This window comes from Gekko japonicus, unplaced genomic scaffold (genome assembly GCF_001447785.1).
Source record: "Gekko japonicus isolate JY-2015 unplaced genomic scaffold, Gekko_japonicus_V1.1 scaffold209, whole genome shotgun sequence".
Classification (NCBI taxonomy): Eukaryota; Metazoa; Chordata; class Lepidosauria; order Squamata; family Gekkonidae; genus Gekko; species Gekko japonicus.
This window is the reverse complement of record NW_015172009.1, coordinates 1047046-1052862: the sequence shown is the minus strand read 5'-3', so window position 1 is coordinate 1052862 and position 5817 is coordinate 1047046.

The following is a 5817-nucleotide window of genomic DNA, read 5'->3' as shown; positions in this document are numbered from 1 at the left end:
ACAAAAAGACCACAGTAGCTGCAGACTTACTGTTCCGAAACATCTAGAGCACTTATAATGTTGTAATATTGTATTGATTGTTTTATGCGATTTTAATCTGTTTTTATGTATTGGCTTACGCCCCATTTGTGAGCCGTCTTGCGCCCGCTTGCGGGGAGGGCGGGCTATACATTAAAATAATAAATAAATAAGTGTGAACACCTCCTGGTTTGATTTGGAAGAAGATGACGAGTTGGTTTTTATAACTCACTCTTCACTACTCGAAGGAGTCTCAGAGCAGCTTACAATTGCCTTCCCTTTTCCCCCCTACAACAGACACCCTGTGAGTTAGGTGGAGTAGAGAGAGTTCTGAGAGAGCTGTGACTGACCCAAGGTCACCCAGCTGGCTTCAAGTGAAGGAGTGGGGAATCAACCCCCATTCTCCAGGTTAGAGTTTGCTGCTCTTAACCACTATATCACACTACAATGGTTTATTACATTACATTATAATGGCTCTTCTTAACCATTAGACTCCGCCGCTCTTAACCACTACACTACACTGCACACCTTTGATCCTTATGAAAATGTTAGAATAGCAGGCTCTTTATAATCAATAACAATACAGTGCTATCCTAAACAGTGTGCTTTACAGGACTGCATTGCTACTCTAGCTTTAAATAATAGCACGTATATGTCTATTCTGTGATATAATTGTAGTACATAGACTATGCAAAGCAATGTGATGATTGAGAATCTCCACCAGAGTAATGCAAAATACCGCAGCTACTTTTTATGCCTTCCTTTTCATGCCCAAATTCCACTTAATAAGGGAGATAACTTGGTGTTCAGGTGTTGGAGTAGGAGCTGGGGAATCCAGGTACAAATCCCCACAGTGTCATGAAGCTCACTGGGTTGCCTTGGGCCAGTCTCAGCCTCACCTATCTCACAGGGTTTATTTAATTTTAAGACATTTCTATGCTGCCTCTTCAGAGTCCTGCTTGAGGCAGCTTACAATAATGTAAGCAAATAATATAAGAACATAAAAACAAGCAATTTGTTGTGAGGATAAAATGGAGGAGGGGAGATGAATGTATGCCAGTCTGAGCTCCTTGAAGGAAGGGTGGGATATAAATGTACTAAATAAATAAATATTTTATATAGCTATACAGACATGCAGAAAAAAAAGAATAATGGATTAGTAAATCAAACATCCAGATCCGTGTAAAAGTGGTTTAACTTTTCAACTACTGAGGCCACCACAAAGCCGAGATGTATACAGGTTTGCACTTGCTGCTGTTGCCAGGGTCACATGCATTGTGTTTTTAGCAGAACATCTGGTAAAGATCAGCCTTTGACCACAGGCAATTATTGATGAAAACAGTTCAATTCAAGCAACAAAGGGAAGGGGAATGAAATGTGGCTTTGTATAGTTTCTAAATGCAGTTTCCCAGAAGCATGGATAGACAAAGCTTTTCTTTGGATTTTTCTTCAGACCAATGCTAACTTTATATACACAAAGATAATGTACAAAACTGTATAACTCCACAAACCATACACTGAAGGACTAAACAGTAGGAAAGTACATCAGTTTACAACTGAAAACAACTAGCAGCCATATTCCAAGGTTTTCATTGCCCAGTAATATGTTTGATGTTGCAATGCATACAAATCAGGAGATATGTCTAGAACTAAAGACAGAGGCTTCTTGATTCCTGCGTGCCCATGGAACCTTCTTTGCAATTCTATGGTTGATTCTACAGCTTTGTTTGTGGACTATTTCCACAGGATCTGTGTGGTACAATGGCCCTTTCTAGAGAAAGAATAGGGAGTGAGATTTCTCAGATAAAGGTCATTCGATCATGAATGAGCATTCAAATTGTCTTTTCATTTACTTACTGCACAGTTTTCATGCAAGACACAAGTGACTCTTCTCAAATTCGCTCAGGATCAGACTTGAGGAGAGACGAATGATAGAGGTTTACAGAATTATGCATGGGATAAAGAAGACAGAGAAAGAAGTACTTTTCTCCCTTTCTCACAATACAAGAACTCAAGGGCACTCAATGAATTTAATGTGCAGAAGGTTTAGAACAGATCAAAGGAAGTACTTCTTCAGCCAAAGAGTGATTAACACATGGAATTCACTGCCACAGGAAGTGGTAATGGCTACAAGCGTAGATAGCTTCAAGAGGGGATTAGATAAATATATGGAGCAGAGGTCCATCAGTAGCTATTAGCCATAAGGTATAGATGGAACACTATGTCTGGGGCAGTGATGCTCTGTATTCTTGGTGCTTGGGGGGCAAAAGTGGGAGGGCTTCTGGAGTTCTGGCCCCACTGGTGGACCTCCTGATGGCACCTGGATTTTTTGGCCACTGTGTGACATAAGGGTGTTGGCCTGGATGGGCCATTGGCTGATCCAACATGGCTTCTCTTATGTTCTTAAGAAATTAGCAACAAGGCCATCCAAACTGCTCTGAAGTTAGTGGGAATGTGAATTTTCTGTCATTATGCAAAGAACAGATGAACAGCTAAATATATAATCTATTCACTTACGAAACATGAGCTAAAGATGCTTCTCAGCCCACACAGCTCAATATGAATGAGAAGAATAAAACAGTTAAAGTTCTAACATGAGTAGCCTATTAAAAATTATGCCTCACTGCTATTTAACCTATACTTCTACACTGCATTTGTATATCACCTACTTTATTCAGTACTAAAAAATAAAGGCCTGTACTCTACCACTCCACTAAGCAAAGTTTGAAGTCTTCTTCAAACAACAGATTGAGCTCCCAATCTGTTCAATTCATGCTGCAGTTAGAGTAGAATAAAACGTGGAACAAGCAGGTGCTAAGGGTGTTCTGTGCACATACTGTGCAGATCCTGGAATCCAGGGGGAATAGATTTAAATATTAATTTATATCACCAAGAGGGTGAAAAGGGGTGATTTAAATCAAGCTTCCCATTTTGAAATGTATGTGTTTCCAGAACATCTGGCATGCATGCTACCTGGGGTCATTGGCCTGCTTTGGGTGGGCACTCTCCTACTGTTGGGCCCTCCCTCCCACTCATGCTTCTGGGGCTGGTGGGAGAACAGTGGGGGTGGAAGTCACATTGTGCAATATAGTAATACCATATGGCCAGGGTCCAAGCTACCTGAGGGACCGCCTTTCCCCACACGTTCCCCCAAGAGCACTATGGTCAGGGGCCCAAAATCTGTTGGTCATCCCAGGCCCTAAAGACACCAAACTGGCTGCGACCAGGGCCAGGGCTTTTTCGGTGGCGGCTCCTACCTGGTGGAATGAGCTCCCGGGGGAGATCCGGGCCCTGCGGGACCTTATGCAGTTCCGCAGGGCCTGTAAGACGGAGCTCTTCCGCCAGGCCTTTGAGTAGGAGCCGCTGCCCCACTATTCCACCATCATCATGGTTCCTTATAGGATTTACTAACAAGGCTCTGAGGAAGAACCTGGACAACGGAAAGAAGATCTAACACGCCATTTCCATTGGGCATTAATATCATGGGAGCATCACCTGGAACTGCGCTGACTCCATCTCGGACATATGAGATCAGTAACTGATTGAGCACAATTGTTTTAGTGTTGATGTTTTAATATGTTTCATGTTTTAACTATGGCATGGTTAATACCCTGCCCTTGTTAGCCGCCCTGAGCCCACTGGGAAGGGCGGGATACAAATGTGAAAAATAAAAATAAATACATAAATAAATAAATAAAATAGAGTTCCCAGTATGTCAGCTAACAAGCTAACATCATGTCCAGATGAAAACAGTCACATCTGACATCAACACACTGCAACGTTACATTGGTCCCACACCCCACCGCCAAAGCTCCCGGAAGAGCCAGGCAGTATCCCAGCATCCTTACTAAGGTTGCTATAACAATGAAAACATACTAGTTTTGTACATCATAGGAACACAATGCAAAACCTTTGCTGCTATAGTCCATGTGTACTGCACAGTGTGGTAATTTCCAAATAAATGTAATTGGGCTGTAAGTGATAACACTTATTGGGCAAAAGTTTTTCCCCATGAGATGGAAAGTAATGGTTAATGCTGCCTAGCTGGTAGAGTCATAAATGTTAAGAATTTAAGAACCGAACACATCACAAAGCTTGGGAAGCCTGAAAATACAGAGCAGGAGTGAGTGCACCCACCACCCATAAGGGCACAATGGATGATACTGATGATGCACATGATGAATCCTAGACTCTGTGATGACTTCCTAGTCCTGTCTAGATACTACCGTGTTTCCCCGAAAATAAGACACTGTCTTATATTTATTTTTTCTCAAGAAGACACACTTGGGCTTATACCACAAATGCATAGAAATCCTGCCAGGGCTTATTTTTGGGGTAGGTCTTATTTTCGGGGAAACAGGGTATTATATTACATGTATAGTTCCAATCAGTTTCATCAGAAATCAGATGTTTCCCTCATTCTTTTAAAAGAGATTTAGTATGTTTGAACTCAGTTTAGATTTCATTTTAAGAGGTTATTTTTCATACTATGATTGATTTTTAAGCATTAAAATCTGCCTTAAATTTTCTTTCAAAGTATTTTAATTTATTTCATCCTCCTTACTAGATAAATCAGATCAAATCTATGTTTTGGGGGATTCCCATTCACACTAACACAATGTCCAAATTTCTAGAAGAATGTCTGAAGTTATTCTGGAATAATCTATTGAAAGTTCAGATGTGAAGCAAGCTTAATTAGGATCTCATGAACTAAAGACAAAACAGTCCAAAATATACCATGTAGTGTCTGGCTTTATTGATAAAGGCTACTATTTTGTGCAGTTAAGCTGCTTTAAATGCAATCCAAGGCAGAATTACACCCTTCTAACTGTACTGAAAGGAGCTGCGGTGGCTCAAGTGATTAAGACACTGAACTGCAGGCTGTGGAAGGTCAGTAGTTCAGCAGTTCAAGACCCGAGTTGCCGCATGACAGAGTGAGCTCCCGTTTCTAGTTCCAGCTCCTGACAACCTGGCACATCGAAAGCAAAAAATTGCAAGTAGATAAATAGGTACCACTTCGGTGGGAAGGTAACAGCGTTCCATGCGCCTTGGTGTTTAGTCATGCCGGTCACATGACCACGGAAATGACTTCGGACAGCGCTGGCTCTTCGGCTTTGAAACGGAGATGAGCATCGCAACCCTATAGTCGGACTCGACTGGCTTTTGAGCAAGGGAACCTTTACCTTTACCTTTTAAAGGTAAAGTCTGAAGTCAATGGATTTGGAAGGGCATAATTCAGTTTTACTGAAGTCAATGGGTTTAGAAGGGCATGATTCAGTTTAGGACTGCATTACAAAAAATTACAATCAGTGACAGAATCAAGTGTATATTGGATTGACACCAGAGGAATATAAGGAGTTATGTTAGCTACTGTATCAGCTAGTAAAAATAATGAAATATTATTTTCTACACTTCCACGCACATACAAGAGAGAGCTTATTTTCTTATGGCAGTAGACCCTTGCATCTCACGGGGCTCCACTTTAGAGGGGCAGCTTTCACAGGCATGGAGCTGAAACCTCAATAAGGAAGCTGCAAGAGGAGGTTCCAAGTATTACTGAAATACTATTTGAAGCACTGTGGTGTGGATCTTAGTTTTGCACAAAACAGCAGACCAAACCTGCAACAGCCATTTCAATTAATGCACCGTTATCCTTTTCACTTATAAATAGCTGTCACTGAGTAATATAAATTATTTCAAATTTGGAAGAGTCATACGTTTGAAGTGATTTTGAATGCTTTTACATCAGTTGCTTCACTGAAAAAGCAAATAAACTTTGTTCAAACAGAACCAGTTACT